Raw genomic sequence first — 18,239 nt, 5'->3', positions numbered from 1 at the left:
CTGACTGTGAGGGACCCTCTCACTATGTTGCAGATGATATTCAGTCTGCAGATGGAGGGTCTGACTGTGAGGGACCCTCTCAGACTATGTTGGAGATGATATTCTGTCTGTAGATAGAGGGTCTGACTGTGAGGGACCCTCTCACAGACTATGTTGTAGATGATATTCTGTCTGTAGATGGACGGTCTGACTGTGAGGGACTCTCTCACAGACTATGTTGGAGATGATATTCTGTCTGTTGGTGGAGGGTCTGACTGTGTGGACCCTCTCAGACTATGTTGGAGATGATATTCTGTCTGTAGATAGAGGGTCTGCCTCTGAGGGACTCTCTGACAGACTATGATGGAGATGATATTTTGTCTGTAGATGGAGGGTCTGACTGTGAGGGACCCTCTCACAGACTATGTTGTAGATGATATTCTGTCTGTAGATGGAGGGTCTAACTTTGTGGACCCTCTCACAGACTATGTTTGAGATGATATTCAGTCTGTAGATGGAGTGTCTGACTGTGAGGGACCCTCTCACAGACTATGTTGCAGATGATATTCAGTCTGTAGATGCAGGGTCTGACTGTGAGGGACCCTCTCACAGACTATGTTAGAGATGATATTCTGTCTGTAGATGGAACGTCTGACTGTGAGGGACTCTCTCACAGACTATGTTGGAGATGATATTCTGTCTGTAGATGGAGGATCTGACTGTGAGGGACTCTCTCACAGACTATGATGGAGATGATATTTTGTCTGTAGATGGAGGGTCTGACTGTGTGGGACCCTCTCACAGACTATGTTGCAGATGATATTCAGTCTGCAGATGGAGGGTCTGACTGTGAGGGACCCTCTCACAGACTATGTTGGAGATGGTATTCTGTCTGTAGATGGAATGTCTGACTGTGAGGGACCCTCTCACAGACTATATTGGAGATGTTATTCTGTCTGTAGATGGAGGGTCTGACTTTGTGGACCCTCTCACAGAGTATGTTGCAGATGATATTCAGTCTGTAGATGCAGGGTCTGACTGTGTGGACCCTCTCAGACTATGTTGGAGATGATATTCAGTCTGTAGATGGAGGGACTGACTGTGTGGACCCTCTCACAGACTATGTTGCAGATGATATTCAGTCTGTAGATTGAGAGTCTGACTGTGTGGACCCTCTCAGACTATGTTCGAGACAATATTCTGTCTGTAGATGTAGGGTCTGACTCTGAGGGACTCTCTCACAGACTATGATGGAGATGATATTCAGTCTGTAGATGGAGGGTCTGACATCGTGGAACCTCTCACAGACTGTTGGAGATGATATTCTGTTTGTTGATGGATGGTCTGACTGTGAGGGACCCTCTCACAGACTATGATGGAGATGATATTTTGTCTGTAGATGCAGGGTCTGACTGTGAGGGACCCTCTCACAGACTATGTTAGAGTTGATATTCTCTCTGTAGATGGAACGTCTGACTGTGAGGGACTCTCTCACAGACTATGATGGAGATAATTATCTGTAGATGGAGGATCTGACTGTGAGGGACTCTCTCACAGACTATGATGGAGATGATATATTGTCTGTAGATGGAGGGTCTGACTGTGAGGGACCCTCTCACTATGTTGCAGATGATATTCAGTCTGCAGATGGAGGGTCTGACTGTGAGGGACCCTCTCACACACTATGTTGGAGATGATATTCTGTCTGTAGATGGAGGGTCTGACTGTGATTGACCCTCTCACAGACTATGTTGGAGATGATATTCAGTCTTTAGATGGAGGGTCTGACTGTGAGGGACCCTCTAACAGACTATGTTGTAGATGACATTCTGTCTGTAGATGGACGGTCTGACTGTGAGGGACTCTCTCACAGACTATGTTGGAGATGATATTCTCTCTGTAGGTGGAGGGTCTGACTGTGTGGACCCTCTCAGACTATGTTGGAGATGATATTCTGTCTGTAGATAGAGGGTCTGCCTCTGAGGGACTCTCTGACAGACTATGATGGAGATGATATTTTGTCTGTAGATGGAGGGTCTGACTGTGAGGGACCCTCTCACAGACTATGTTGGAGATGATATTCAGTCTGTTGATGGAGGGTCTGACTTTGTGGACCCTCTCACAGACTATGTTGGAGATGATATTCAGTCTGCAGATGGAGGGTCTGACTGTGAGGGACCCTCTCAAAGACTATGTTGCAGATGATATTCAGTCTGTAGATGCAGGGTCTGACTGTGAGGGACCCTCTCACAGACTATGTTAGAGATGATATTCTGTCTGTAGATGGAACGTCTGACTGTGTGGACCCTCTCAGACTATGTTGGAGATGATATTCTGTCTGTAGATAGAGGGTCTGACTCTGAGGGACTCTCTGACAGACTATGATGGAGATGATATTCTATCTGTAGATGGAGGATCTGACTGTGAGGGACTCTCTCACAGACTATGATGGAGATGATATTTTGTCTGTAGATGGAGGGTCTGACTGTGAGGGACCATCTCACTATGTTGCAGATGATATTCAGTCTGCAGATGGAGGGTCTGACTGTGAGGGACCCTCTCACAGACTATGTTGGAGATGATATTCAGTCTGTAGATGGAGGGTCTGACTGTGAGTGACCCTCTCACAGACTATGTTGGAGATGATATTCAGTCTTTAGATGGAGGGTCTGACTGTGAGGGACCCTCTCACAGACTATGTTGTAGATGATACTCTGTCTGTAGATGGACGGTCTGACTGTGAGGGACTCTCTCACAGACTATGTTGGAGATGATATTCTGTCTGTAGGTGGAGGGTCTGACTGTGTGGACCCTCTCAGACTATGTTGGAGATGATATTCTGTCTGTAGATAGAGGGTCTGACTCTGAGGGACTCTCTGACAGACTATGATGGAGATGATATTCTATCTGTAGATGGAGGATCTGACTGTGAGGGACTCTCTCACAGACTATGATGGAGATGATATTTTGTCTGTAGATGGAGGGTCTGACTGTCAGGGACCCTCTCACTATGTTGCAAATGATATTCAGTCTGCAGATGGAGGGTCTGACTGTGAGGGACCCTCTCACAGACTATGTTGGAGATGATATTCCGTCTATAGGTGGAGGGTCTGACTGTGTGGACCCTCTCAGACTATGCAGGAGATGATATTCTGTCTGTAGATAGAGGGTCTGACTGTGAGGGACCCTCTCACAGACTATGTTGTAGATGATATTCTGTCTGTAGATGGACGGTCTGACTGTGAGGTACTCTCTCACAGACTATGTTGGAGATGATATTCTGTCTGTAGGTGGAGGGTCTGACTGTGTGGATCCTCTCAGACTATGTTGGAGATGATATTCTGTCTGTAGATAGAGGGTCTGACTCTGAGGGACTCTCTGACAGACTATGATGGAGATGATATTTTGTCTGTAGATGGATGGTCTGACTGTGAGGGACCCTCTCACAGACTATGATGGAGATGATATTTTGCCTGTAGATGCAGGGTCTGACTGTGAGGGACCCTCTCACAGACTATGTTAGAGATGATATTCTGTCTGTAGATGGAACGTCTGACTGTGAGGGACTCTCTCACAGACTATGATGGAGATGATATTCTATCTGTAGATGGAGGATCTGACTGTGAGGGACTCTCTCACAGACTATGATGGTGATGATATTTTGTCTGTAGATGGAGGGTCTGACTGTGAGGGACCCTCTCACTATGTTGCAGATGATATTCAGTCTGCAGATGGAGGGTCTGACTGTGAGGGACCCTCTCACAGACTATGTTGGAGATGATATTCTGTCTGTAGATGGAGGGTCTGACTGTGAGTGACCCTCTCACAGACTATGTTGGAGATGATATTCAGTCTTTAGATGGAGGGTCTGACTGTGAGGGACCCTCTAACAGACTATGTTGTAGATGATATTCTGTCTGTAGATGGACGGTCTGACTGTGAGGGAATCTCTCACAGACTATGTTGGAGATGATATTCTGTCTGTAGGTGGAGGGTCTGACTGTGTGGACCCTCTCAGACTATGTTGGAGATGATATTCTGTCTGTAGATAGAGGGTCTGCCTCTGAGGGACTCTCTGACAGACTATGATGGAGATGATATTTTGTCTGTAGATGGAGGGTCTGACTGTGAGGGACCCTCTCACAGACTATGTTGGAGATGATATTCAGTCTGTAGATGGAGGGTCTAACTTTGTGGACCCTCTCACAGACTATGTTTGAGATGATATTCAGTCTGTAGATGGAGTGTCTGACTGTGAGGGACCCTCTCACAGACTATGTTGCAGATGATATTCAGTCTGTAGATGCAGGGTCTGACTGTGAGGGACCCTCTCACAGACTATGTTAGAGATGATATTCTGTCTGTAGATGGAACGTCTGACTGTGAGGGACTCTCTCACAGACTATGATGGAGATGATATTCTATCTGTAGATGGAGGATCTGACTGTGAGCGACTCTCTCACAGACTATGATGGAGATGATATTTTGTCTGTAGATGGAGGGTCTGACTGTGAGGGACCCTCTCACTATGTTGCAGATGATATTCAGTCTGCAGATGGAGGGTCTGACTGTGAGGGACCCTCTCACAGACTATGTTGGAGATGATATTCTGTCTGTAGATGGAGGGTCTGACTGTGAGTGACCCTCTCACAGACTATGTTGGAGATGATATTCAGTCTTTAAATGGAGGGTCTGACTGTGAGGGACCCTCTCACAGACTATGTTGAAGATGATATTTTGTCTGTAGATGGACGGTCTGACTGTGAGGGACTCTCTCACAGACTATGTTGGAGATGATATTCTGTCTGTAGGTGGAGGGTCTGACTGTGTGGACCCTCTCAGACTATGTTGGAGATGATATTCTGTCTGTAGATAGAGGGTCTGACTCTGAGGGACTCTCTGACAGACTATGATGGAGATGATATTCTATCTGTAGATGGAGGATCTGACTGTGAGGGACTCTCTCACAGACTATGATGGAGATGATATTTTGTCTGTAGATGGAGGGTCTGACTGTGAGGGACCCTCTCACTATGTTGCAGATGATATTCAGTCTGCAGATGGAGGGTCTGACTGTGAGGGACCCTCTCACAGACTATGTTGGAGATGATATTCCGTCTGTAGGTGGAGGGTCTGACTGTGTGGACCCTCTCAGACTATGTTGGAGATGATATTCTGTCTGTAGATAGAGGGTCTGACTCTGAGGGACCCTCTCACAGACTATGTTGTAGATGATATTCTGTCTGTAGATGGACGGTCTGACTGTGCGGGACTCCCTCACAGACTATGTTGGAGATAATATTCTGTCTGTAGGTGGAGGGTCTGACTGTGTGGACCCTCTCAGACTATGTTGGAGATGATATTCTGTCTGTAGATAGAGGGTCTGACTCTGAGGGACTCTCCGACAGACTATGATGGAGATGATATTTTGTCTGTAGATGGATGGTCTGACTGTGAGGGACCCTCTCACAGACTATGATGGAGATGATATTTTGCCTGTAGATGCAGGGTCTGACTGTGAGGGACCCCCTCACAGACTATGTTAGAGAAGATATTCTGTCTGTAGATGGAACGTCTGACTGTGAGGGACTCTCTGACAGACTATGATGGAGATGATATTTTGTCTGTAGATGGAGGGTCTGACTGTGAGGGACCCTGTCACAGACTATGTTGGAGATGATATTCAGTCTGTAGATGGAGGGTCTGACTTTGTGGACCCTCTCACAGACTATGTTGGAGATGATATTCAGTCTGTAGATGGAGGGTCTGACTGTGAGTGACCCTCTCACAGACTATGTTGCAGATGATATTCAGTCTGTAGATGCAGGGTCTGACTGTGAGGGACCCTCTCACAGACTATGTTAGAGATGATATTCTGTCTGTAGATGGAACGTCTGACTGTGAGGGACTCTCTCACAGACTATGATGGAGATGATATTCTATCTGTAGATGGAGGATCTGACTGTGAGGGACTCTCTCACAGACTATGATGGAGATGATATTTTGTCTGTAGATGGAGGGTCTGACTGTGAGGGACCCTCTCACTATGTTGCAGATGATATTCAGTCTGCAGATGGAGGGTCTGACTGTGAGGGACCCTCTCACAGACTATGTTGGAGATGATATTCTGACTGTAGATGGAGGGTCTGACTGTGAGTGACCCTCTCACAGACTATGTTGGAGATGATATTCAGTCTTTAGATGGAGGGTCTGACTGTGAGGGACCCTCTCACAGACTATGTTGTAGATGATACTCTGTCTGTAGATGGACGGTCTGACTGTGTGGACCCTCTCAGACTATGTTGGAGATGATATTCTGTCTGTAGATAGAGGGTCTGACTCTGAGGGACTCTCTGACAGACTATGATGGAGATGATATTCTATCTGTAGATGGAGGATCTGACTGTGAGGGACTCTCTCACAGACTATGATGGAGATGATATTTTGTCTGTAGATGGAGGGTCTGACTGTGAGGGACCCTCTCACTATGTTGCAGATGATATTCAGTCTGCAGATGGAGGGTCTGACGGTGAGGGACCCTCTCACAGACTATGTTGGAGATGATATTCCGTCTGTAGGTGGAGGGTCTGACTGTGTGGACCCTCTCAGACTATGCAGGAGATGATATTCTGTCTGTAGATAGAGGGTCTGACTGTGAGGGACCCTCTCACAGACTATGTTGTAGATGATATTCTGTCTGTAGGTGGAGGGTCTGACTGTGTGGACCCTCTCAGACTATGTTGGAGATGATATTCTGTCTGTAGATAGAGGGTCTGCCTCTGAGGGACTCTCTGACAGACTATGATGGAGATGATATTTTCTCTGTAGATGGAGGGTCTGACTGTGAGGGACCCTCTCACAGACTATGTTGCAGATGATATTCAGTCTGTAGATGCAGGGTCTGACTGTGAGGGACCCTCTCACAGACTATGTTAGAGATGATATTCTGTCTGTAGATGGAACGTCTGACTGTGAGGGACTCTCTCACAGACTATGATGGAGATGATATTCTATCTGTAGATGGAGGATCTGACTGTGAGGGACTCTCTCACAGACTATGATGGAGATTATATTTTGTCTGTAGATGGAGGGTCTGACTGTGAGGGACCCTCTCACTATGTTGCAGATGATATTCAGTCTGCAGATGGAGGGTCTGACTGTGAGGGACCCTCTCACAGACTATGTTGGAGATGATATTCTGACTGTAGATGGAGGGTCTGACTGTGAGTGACCCTCTCACAGACTATGTTGGAGATGATATTCAGTCTTTAGATGGAGGGTCTGACTGTGAGGGACCCTCTCACAGACTATGTTGTAGATGATACTCTGTCTGTAGATGGACGGTCTGACTGTGTGGACCCTCTCAGACTATGTTGGAGATGATATTCTGTCTGTAGATAGAGGGTCTGACTCTGAGGGACTCTCTGACAGACTATGATGGAGATGATATTCTATCTGTAGATGGAGGATCTGACTGTGAGGGACTCTCTCACAGACTATGATGGAGATGATATTTTGTCTGTAGATGGAGGGTCTGACTGTGAGGGACCCTCTCACTATGTTGCAGATGATATTCAGTCTGCAGATGGAGGGTCTGACGGTGAGGGACCCTCTCACAGACTATGTTGGAGATGATATTCCGTCTGTAGGTGGAGGGTCTGACTGTGTGGACCCTCTCAGACTATGCAGGAGATGATATTCTGTCTGTAGATAGAGGGTCTGACTGTGAGGGACCCTCTCACAGACTATGTTGTAGATGATATTCTGTCTGTAGATGGACGGTCTGACTGTGAGGTACTCTCTCACAGACTATGTTGGAGATGATATTCTGTCTGTAGGTGGAGGGTCTGACTGTGTGGATCCTCTCAGACTATGTTGGAGATGATATTCTGTCTGTAGATAGAGGGTCTGACTCTGAGGGACTCTCTGACAGACTATGATGGAGATGATATTTTGTCTGTAGATGGATGGTCTGACTGTGAGGGACCCTCTCACAGACTATGATGGAGATGATATTTTGCCTTTAGATGCAGGGTCTGACTGTGAGGGACCCTCTCACAGACTATGTTAGAGATGATATTCTGTCTGTAGATGGAACGTCTGACTGTGAGGGACTCTCTCACAGACTATGATGGAGATGATATTCTATCTGTAGATGGAGGATCTGACTGTGAGGGACTCTCTCACAGACTATGATGGAGATGATATTTTGTCTGTAGATGGAGGGTCTGACTGTGAGGGACCCTCTCACTATGTTGCAGATGATATTCAGTCTGCAGATGGAGGGTCTGACTGTGAGGGACCCTCTCACAGACTATGTTGGAGATGATATTCTGTCTGTAGATGGAGGGTCTTACTGTGAGTGACCCTCTCACAGACTATGTTGGAGATGATATTCAGTCTTTAGATGGAGGGTCTGACTGTGAGGGACCCTCTAACAGACTATGTTGTAGATGATATTCTGTCTGTAGATGGACGGTCTGACTGTGAGGGACTCTCTCACAGACTATGTTGGAGATGATATTCTGTCTGTAGGTGGAGGGTCTGACTGTGTGGACCCTCTCAGACTATGTTGGAGATGATATTCTGTCTGTAGATAGAGGGTCTGCCTCTGAGGGACTCTCTGACAGACTATGATGGAGATGATATTTTGTCTGTAGATGGAGGGTCTGACTGTGAGGGACCCTCTCACAGACTATGTTGGAGATGATATTCAGTCTGTAGATGGAGGGTCTAACTTTGTGGACCCTCTCACAGACTATGTTTGAGATGATATTCAGTCTGTAGATGGAGTGTCTGACTGTGAGGGACCCTCTCACAGACTATGTTGCAGATGATATTCAGTCTGTAGATGCAGGGTCTGACTGTGAGGGACCCTCTCACAGACTATGTTAGAGATGATATTCTGTCTGTAGATGGAACGTCTGACTGTGAGGGACTCTCTCACAGACTATGATGGAGATGATATTCTATCTGTAGATGGAGGATCTGACTGTGAGCGACTCTCTCACAGACTATGATGGAGATGATATTTTGTCTGTAGATGGAGGGTCTGACTGTGAGGGACCCTCTCACTATGTTGCAGATGATATTCAGTCTGCAGATGGAGGGTCTGACTGTGAGGGACCCTCTCACAGACTATGTTGGAGATGATATTCTGTCTGTAGATGGAGGGTCTGACTGTGAGTGACCCTCTCACAGACTGTGTTGGAGATGATATTCAGTCTTTAAATGCAGGGTCTGACTGTGAGGGACCCTCTCACAGACTATGTTGAAGATGATATTTTGTCTGTAGATGGACGGTCTGACTGTGAGGGACTCTCTCACAGACTATGTTGGAGATGATATTCTGTCTGTAGGTGGAGGGTCTGACTGTGTGGACCCTCTCAGACTATGTTGGAGATGATATTCTGTCTGTAGATAGAGGGTCTGACTCTGAGGGACTCTCTGACAGACTATGATGGAGATGATATTCTATCTGTAGATGGAGGATCTGACTGTGAGGGACTCTCTCACAGACTATGATGGAGATGATATTTTGTCTGTAGATGGAGGGTCTGACTGTGAGGGACCCTCTCACTATGTTGCAGATGATATTCAGTCTGCAGATGGAGGGTCTGACTGTGAGGGACCCTCTCACAGACTATGTTGGAGATGATATTCCGTCTGTAGGTGGAGGGTCTGACTGTGTGGACCCTCTCAGACTATGTTGGAGATGATATTCTGTCTGTAGATAGGGGGTCTGACTCTGAGGGACCCTCTCACAGACTATGTTGTAGATGATATTCTGTCTGTAGATGGACGGTCTGACTGTGCGGGACTCCCTCACAGACTATGTTGGAGATAATATTCTGTCTGTAGGTGGAGGGTCTGACTGTGTGGACCCTCCCAGACTATGTTGGAGATGATATTCTGTCTGTAGATAGAGGGTCTGACTCTGAGGGACTCTCCGACAGACTATGATGGAGATGATATTTTGTCTGTAGATGGATGGTCTGACTGTGAGGGACCCTCTCACAGACTATGATGGAGATGATATTTTGCCTGTAGATGCAGGGTCTGACTGTGAGGGACCCCCTCACAGACTATGTTAGAGAAGATATTCTGTCTGTAGATGGAACGTCTGACTGTGAGGGACTCTCTGACAGACTATGATGGAGATGATATTTTGTCTGTAGATGGAGGGTCTGACTGTGAGGGACCCTGTCACAGATTATGTTGGAGATGATATTCAGTCTGTAGATGGAGGGTCTGACTTTGTGGACCCTCTCACAGACTATGTTGGAGATGATATTCAGTCTGTAGATGGACGGTCTGACTGTGCGGGACTCCCTCACAGACTATGTTGGAGATAATATTCTGTCTGTAGGTGGAGGGTCTGACTGTGTGGACCCTCTCAGACTATGTTGGAGATGATATTCTGTCTGTAGATAGAGGGTCTGACTCTGAGGGACTCTCCGACAGACTATGATGGAGATGATATTTTGTCTGTAGATGGATGGTCTGACTGTGAGGGACCCTCTCACAGACTATGATGGAGATGATATTTTGCCTGTAGATGCAGGGTCTGACTGTGAGGGACCCCCTCACAGACTATGTTAGAGAAGATATTCTGTCTGTAGATGGAACGTCTGACTGTGAGGGACTCTCTGACAGACTATGATGGAGATGATATTTTGTCTGTAGATGGAGGGTCTGACTGTGAGGGACCCTGTCACAGATTATGTTGGAGATGATATTCAGTCTGTAGATGGAGGGTCTGACTTTGTGGACCCTCTCACAGACTATGTTGGAGATGATATTCAGTCTGTAGATGCAGGGTCTGACTGTGAGGGACCCTCTCATAGACTATGTTAGAGATGATATTCTGTCTGTAGATGGAACGTCTGACTGTGTGGGACTCTCTCACAGACTATGATGGAGATGATATTCTATCTGTAGATGGAAGATCTGACTGTGAGGGACTCTCTCACAGACTATGATGGAGATGATATTTTGTCTGAGGATGGAGGGTCTGACTGTGAGGGACCCTCTCACTATGTTGCAGATGATATTCAGTCTGCAGATGGAGGGTCTGACTGTGAGGGACCCTCTCACAGACTATGTTGGAGATGATATTCTGTCTGTAGATGGAGGGTCTGACTGTGAGGGACCCTCTCACAGACTATGTTGGAGATGATATTCAGTCTTTAGATGGAGGGTCTGACTGTGAGGGACCCTCTCACAGACTATGTTGTAGATGATACTCTGTCTGTAGATGGACGGTCTGACTGTGTGGACCCTCTCAGACTATGTTGGAGATGATATTCTGTCTGTAGATAGAGGGTCTGACTCTGAGGGACTCTCTGACAGACTATGATGGAGATGATATTCTATCTGTAGATGGAGGATCTGACTGTGAGGGACTCTCTCACAGACTATGATGGAGATGATATTTTGTCTGTAGATGGAGGGTCTGACTGTGAGGGACCCTCTCACTATGTTGCAGATGATATTCAGTCTGCAGATGGAGGGTCTGACTGTGAGGGACCCTCTCACAGACTATGTTGGAGATGATATTCCGTCTGTAGGTGGAGGGTCTGACTGTTTGGACCCTCTCAGACTATGTTGGAGATGATATTCTGTCTGTAGATAGAGGGTCTGACTGTGAGGGACCCTCTCACAGACTATGTTGTAGATGATATTATGTCTGTAGATGGACGGTCTGACTGTGAGGGACTCTCTCACAGACTATGTTGGAGATGATATTCTGTCTGTAGGTGGAGGGTCTGACTGTGTGGACACTCTCAGACTATGTTGGAGATGATATTCTGTCTGTAGATAGAGGGTCTGACTCTGAGGGACTCTCTGACAGACTATGATGGAGATGATATTTTGTCTGTAGATGGATGGTCTGACTGTGAGGGACCCTCTCACAGACTATGTTGGAGATGATATTCCGTCTGTAGGTGGAGGGTCTGACTGTGTGGACCCTCTCAGACTATGTTGGAGATGATATTCTGTCTGTAGATAGAGGGTCTGACTCTGAGGGACCCTCTCACAGACTATGTTGTAGATGATATTCTGTCTGTAGATGGACGGTCTGACTGTGAGGGACTCTCTCACAGACTATGTTGGAGATGATATTCTGTCTGTAGGTGGAGGGTCTGACTGTGTGGACCCTCTCAGACTATGTTGGAGTTGATATTCTGTCTGTAGATAGAGGGTCTGACTCTGAGGGACTCTCCGACAGACTATGATGGAGATGATATTTTGTCTGTAGATGGATGGTCTGACTGTGAGGGACCCTCTCACAGACTATGATGGAGATGATAATTTGCCTGTAGATGCAGGGTCTGACTGTGAGGGACCCCCTCACAGACTATGTGAGAGAAGATATTCTGTCTGTAGATGGAACGTCTGACTGTGAGGGACTCTCTCACAGACTATGATGGAGATGATATTCTATCTGTAGATGGAGGATCTGACTGTGAGGGACTCTCTCACAGACTATGATGGAGATGATATTTTGTCTGTAGATGGAGGGTCTGACTGTGAGGGACCCTCTCACTATGTTGCAGATGATATTCAGTCTGCAGATGGAGGGTCTGACTGTGAGGGACCCTCTCACAGACTATGTTGGAGATGATATTCCGTCTGTAGGTGGAGGGTCTGACTGTTTGGACCCTCTCAGACTATGTTGGAGATGATATTCTGTCTGTAGATAGAGGGTCTGACTGTGAGGGACCCTCTCACAGACTATGTTGTAGATGATATTATGTCTGTAGATGGACGGTCTGACTGTGAGGGACTCTCTCACAGACTATGTTGGAGATGATATTCTGTCTGTAGGTGGAGGGTCTGACTGTGTGGACACTCTCAGACTATGTTGGAGATGATATTCTGTCTGTAGATAGAGGGTCTGACTCTGAGGGACTCTCTGACAGACTATGATGGAGATGATATTTTGTCTGTAGATGGATGGTCTGACTGTGAGGGACCCTCTCACAGACTATGTTGGAGATGATATTCCGTCTGTAGGTGGAGGGTCTGACTGTGTGGACCCTCTCAGACTATGTTGGAGATGATATTCTGTCTGTAGATAGAGGGTCTGACTCTGAGGGACCCTCTCACAGACTATGTTGTAGATGATATTCTGTCTGTAGATGGACGGTCTGACTGTGAGGGACTCTCTCACAGACTATGTTGGAGATGATATTCTGTCTGTAGGTGGAGGGTCTGACTGTGTGGACCCTCTCAGACTATGTTGGAGTTGATATTCTGTCTGTAGATAGAGGGTCTGACTCTGAGGGACTCTCCGACAGACTATGATGGAGATGATATTTTGTCTGTAGATGGATGGTCTGACTGTGAGGGACCCTCTCACAGACTATGATGGAGATGATAATTTGCCTGTAGATGCAGGGTCTGACTGTGAGGGACCCCCTCACAGACTATGTGAGAGAAGATATTCTGTCTGTAGATGGAACGTCTGACTGTGAGGGACTCTCTCACAGACTATGATGGAGATGATATTCTATCTGTAGATGGGGGATCTGTCTGTGAGGGACTCTCTCACAGACTATGATGGAGATGATATTTTGTCTGTAGATGGAGGGTCTGACTGTGAGGGACCCTCTCACTATGTTGCGGATGATATTCAGTCTGCAGATGGAGGGTCTGACTGTGAGGGACCCTCTCACAGACTATGTTGGAGATGATATTCTGTCTGTAGATGGAGGGTCTGACTGTGAGTGACCCTCTCACAGACTATGTTGGAGATGATATTCAGGCTTTAGATGGAGGGTCTGACTGTGAGGGACCCTCTCACAGACTATGTTGTAGATGATATTCTGTCTGTAGATGGACCGTCTGACTGTGAGGGACTCTCTCACAGACTATGTTGGAGATGATATTCTGTCTGTAGGTGGAGGGTCTGACTGTGTGGACCCTCTCAGACTATGTTGGAGATGATATTCTGTCTGTAGATAGAGGGTCTGACTCTGAGGGACTCTCTGACAGACTATGATGGAGATGATATTTTGTCTGTAGATGCAGGGTCTGACTGTGAGGGACCCTCTCACAGACTATGTTGGAGATGATATTCAGTCTGTAGATGGAGGGTCTGACTTTGTGGACCCTCTCACAGACTATGTTGGAGATGATATTCAGTCTGTAGATGGAGGGTCTGACTGTGAGGGACCCTCTCACAGACTATGTTGCAGATGATATTCAGTCTGTAGATGCAGGGTCTGACTGTGAGGGACCCTCTCACAGACTATGTTAGAGATGATATTCTGTCTGTAGATGGAACGTCTGACTGTGAGGGACTCTCTCACAGACTATGATGGAGATGATATTCTATCTGTAGATGGAGGATCTGACTGTGAGGGACTCTCTCACAGACTATGATGGAGATGATATTTTGTCTGTAGATGGAGGGTCTGACTGTGAGGGACCCTCTCACTATGTTGCAGATGATATTCAGTCTGCAGATGGAGGGTCTGACTGTGAGGGACCCTCTCACAGACTATGTTGGAGATGATATTCTGTCTGTAGATGGAGGGTCTGACTGTGAGTGACCCTCTCACAGACTATGTTGGAGATGATATTCAGTCTTTAGATGCAGGTTCTGACTGTGAGGGACCCTCTCACAGTCTATGTTGTAGATGATACTCTGTCTGTAGATGGACGGTCTGACTGTGAGGGACTCTCTCACAGACTATGTTGGAGATGATATTCTGTCTGTAGGTGGAGGGTCTGACTGTGTGGACCCTCTCAGACTATGTTGGAGATGATATTCTGTCTGTAGATAGAGGGTCTGACTCTGAGGGACTCTCTGACAGACTATGATGGAGATGATATTCTATCTGTAGATGGAGGATCTTACTGTGAGGGACTCTCTCACAGACTATGATGGAGATGATATTTTGTCTGTAGATGGAGGGTCTGACTGTGAGGGACCCTCTCACTATGTTGCAGATGATATTCAGTCTGCAGATGGAGGGTCTGACTGTGAGGGACCCTCTCACAGACTATGTTGGAGATGATATTCCGTCTGTAGGTGGAGGGTCTGACTGTGTGGACCCTCTCAGACTATGTTGGAGATGATATTCTGTCTGTAGATAGAGGGTCTGACTGTGAGGGACCCTCTCACAGACTATGTTGTAGATGATATTCTGTCTGTAGATGGACGGTCTGACTGTGAGCGACTCTCTCACAGACTATGTTCGAGATGATTTTCTGTCTGTAGGTGGAGGGTCTGACTGTGTGGACCCTCTCAGACTAAGTTGGAGATGATATTCTGTCTGTAGATAGAGGGTCGGACTCTGAGGGACTCTCTGACAGACTATGATGGAGATGAAATTTTGTCTGTAGATGGATGGTCTGACTGTGAGGGACCCTCTCACAGACTATGATGGAGATGATATTTTGTCTGTAGATGCAGGGTCTGACTGTGAGGGACCCTCTCACAGACTATGTTAGAGATGATACTCTGTCTGTAGATGGAACGTCTGACTGTGAGGGACTCTCTCACAGACTATGATGGAGATGATATTCTATCTGTAGATGGAGGATCTGTCTGTGAGGGACTCTCTCACAGACTATGATGGAGATGATATTTTGTCTGTAGATGGAGGGTCTGACTGTGAGGGACCCTCTCACTATGTTGCAGATGATATTCAGTCTGCAGATGGAGGGTCTGACTGTGAGGGACCCTCTCACAGACTATGTTGGAGATGATATTCTGTCTGTAGATGGAGGGTCTCACTGTGAGGGACTCTCTCACAGACTATGATGGAGATGATATTTTGTCTGTAGATGGAGGGTCTGACTGTGAGGGACTCTCTCACTATGTTGCAGATGATATTCAGTCTGCAGATGGAGGGTCTGACTGTGAGGGACCCTCTCACAGACTATGTTGGAGATGATATTCTGTCTGTAGATGGAGGGTCTGACTGTGAGTGTCCCTCTGACAGACTATGTTGGAGATGATATTCAGTCTTTAGATGGAGGGTCTGACTGTGAGGGACCCTCTCACAGACTATGTTGTAGATGATATTCTGTCTGTAGATGGACGGTCTGACTGTGAGGGACTCTCTCACAGACTATGTTAGAGATGATATTCTGTCTGTAGGTGGAGGGTCTGACTGTGTGGACCCTCTCAGACTATGTTGGAGATGATATTCTGTCTGTAGATAGAGGGTCTGACTCTGAGGTACTCTCTGACAGACTATGATGGAGATGATATTTTGTCTGTAGATGGAGGGTCTGACTGTGAGGGACCCTCTCACAGACTATGTTGGAGATGATATTCAGTCTGTAGATGGAGGGTCTGACTTTGTGGACCCTCTCACAGACTATGTTGGAGATGATATTCAGTCTGTAGATGGAGGGTCTGACTGTGAGGGACCCTCTCACAGACTATGTTGCAGATGATATTCAGTCTGTAGATGCAGGGTCTGACTGTGAGGGACCCTCTCACAGACTATGTTAGAGATGATATTCTGTCTGTAGATGGAACGTCTGACTGTGAGGGACTCTCTCACAGACTATGATGGAGATGATATTCTATCTGTAGATGGAGGATCTGACTGTGAGGGACTCTCTCACAGACTATGATGGAGATGATATTTTGTCTGTAGATGGAGGGTCTGACTGTGAGGGACCCTCTCACTATGTTGCAGATGATATTCAGTCTGCAGATGGAGGGTCTGACTGTGAGGGACCCTCTCACAGACTATGTTGGAGATGATATTCTGTCTGTAGATGGAGGGTCTGACTGTGAGTGACCCTCTCACAGACTATGTTGGAGATGATATTCAGTCTTTAGATGCAGGTTCTGACTGTGAGGGACCCTCTCACAGACTATGTTGTAGATGATACTCTGTCTGTAGATGGACGGTCTGACTGTGAGGGACTCTCTCACAGACTATGTTGGAGATGATATTCTGTCTGTAGGTGGAGGGTCTGACTGTGTGGACCCTCTCAGACTATGTTGGAGATGATATTCTGTCTGTAGATAGAGGGTCTGACTCTGAGGGACTCTCTGACAGACTATGATGGAGATGATATTCTATCTGTAGATGGAGGATCTTACTGTGAGGGACTCTCTCACAGACTATGATGGAGATGATATTTTGTCTGTAGATGGAGGGTCTGACTGTGAGGGACCCTCTCACTATGTTGCAGATGATATTCAGTCTGCAGATGGATGGTCTGACTGTGAGGGACCCTCTCACAGACTATGTTGGAGATGATATTCCGTCTGTAGGTGGAGGGTCTGACTGTGTGGACCCTCTCAGACTATGTTGGAGATGATATTCTGTCTGTAGATAGAGGGTCTGACTGTGAGGGACCCTCTCACAGACTATGTTGTAGATGATATTCTGTCTGTAGATGGACGGTCTGACTGTGAGCGACTCTCTCACAGACTATGTTCGAGATGATTTTCTGTCTGTAGGTGGAGGGTCTGACTGTGTGGACCCTCTCAGACTAAGTTGGAGATGATATTCTGTCTGTAGATAGAGGGTCGGACTCTGAGGGACTCTCTGACAGACTATGATGGAGATGAAATTTTGTCTGTAGATGGATGGTCTGACTGTGAGGGACCCTCTCACAGACTATGATGGAGATGATATTTTGTCTGTAGATGCAGGGTCTGACTGTGAGGGACCATCTCACAGACTATGTTAGAGATGATACTCTGTCTGTAGATGGAACGTCTGACTGTGAGGGACTCTCTCACAGACTATGATGGAGATGATATTCTATCTGTAGATGGAGGATCTGTCTGTGAGGGACTCTCTCACAGACTATGATGGAGATGATATTTTGTCTGTAGATGGAGGGTCTGACTGTGAGGGACCCTCTCACTATGTTGCAGATGATATTCAGTCTGCAGATGGAGGGTCTGACTGTGAGGGACCCTCTCACAGACTATGTTGGAGATGATATTCAGTCTTTAGATGGAGGGTCTGACTGTGAGGGACCCTCTCACAGACTATGTTGTAGATGATATTCTGTCTGTAGATGGACGGTCTGACTGTGAGGGACTCTCTCACAGACTATGTTGGAGATGATATTCTGTCTGTAGCTGGAGGGTCTGACTGTGTGGACCCTCTCAGACTATGTTGGAGATGATATTCTGTCTGTAGATAGAGGGTCTGACTCTGAGGGACTATCTGACAGACTATGATGGAGATGATATTTTGTCTGTAGATGGAGGGTCTGACTGTCAGGGACCCTATCACAGACTATGTTGGAGATGATATTCAGTC

The sequence above is a fragment of the Hypanus sabinus genome, unplaced genomic scaffold (genome assembly GCF_030144855.1).
Source record: "Hypanus sabinus isolate sHypSab1 unplaced genomic scaffold, sHypSab1.hap1 H_9, whole genome shotgun sequence".
Lineage (NCBI taxonomy): Eukaryota > Metazoa > Chordata > Chondrichthyes > Myliobatiformes > Dasyatidae > Hypanus > Hypanus sabinus.
This window is presented reverse-complemented; position numbering follows the sequence as displayed.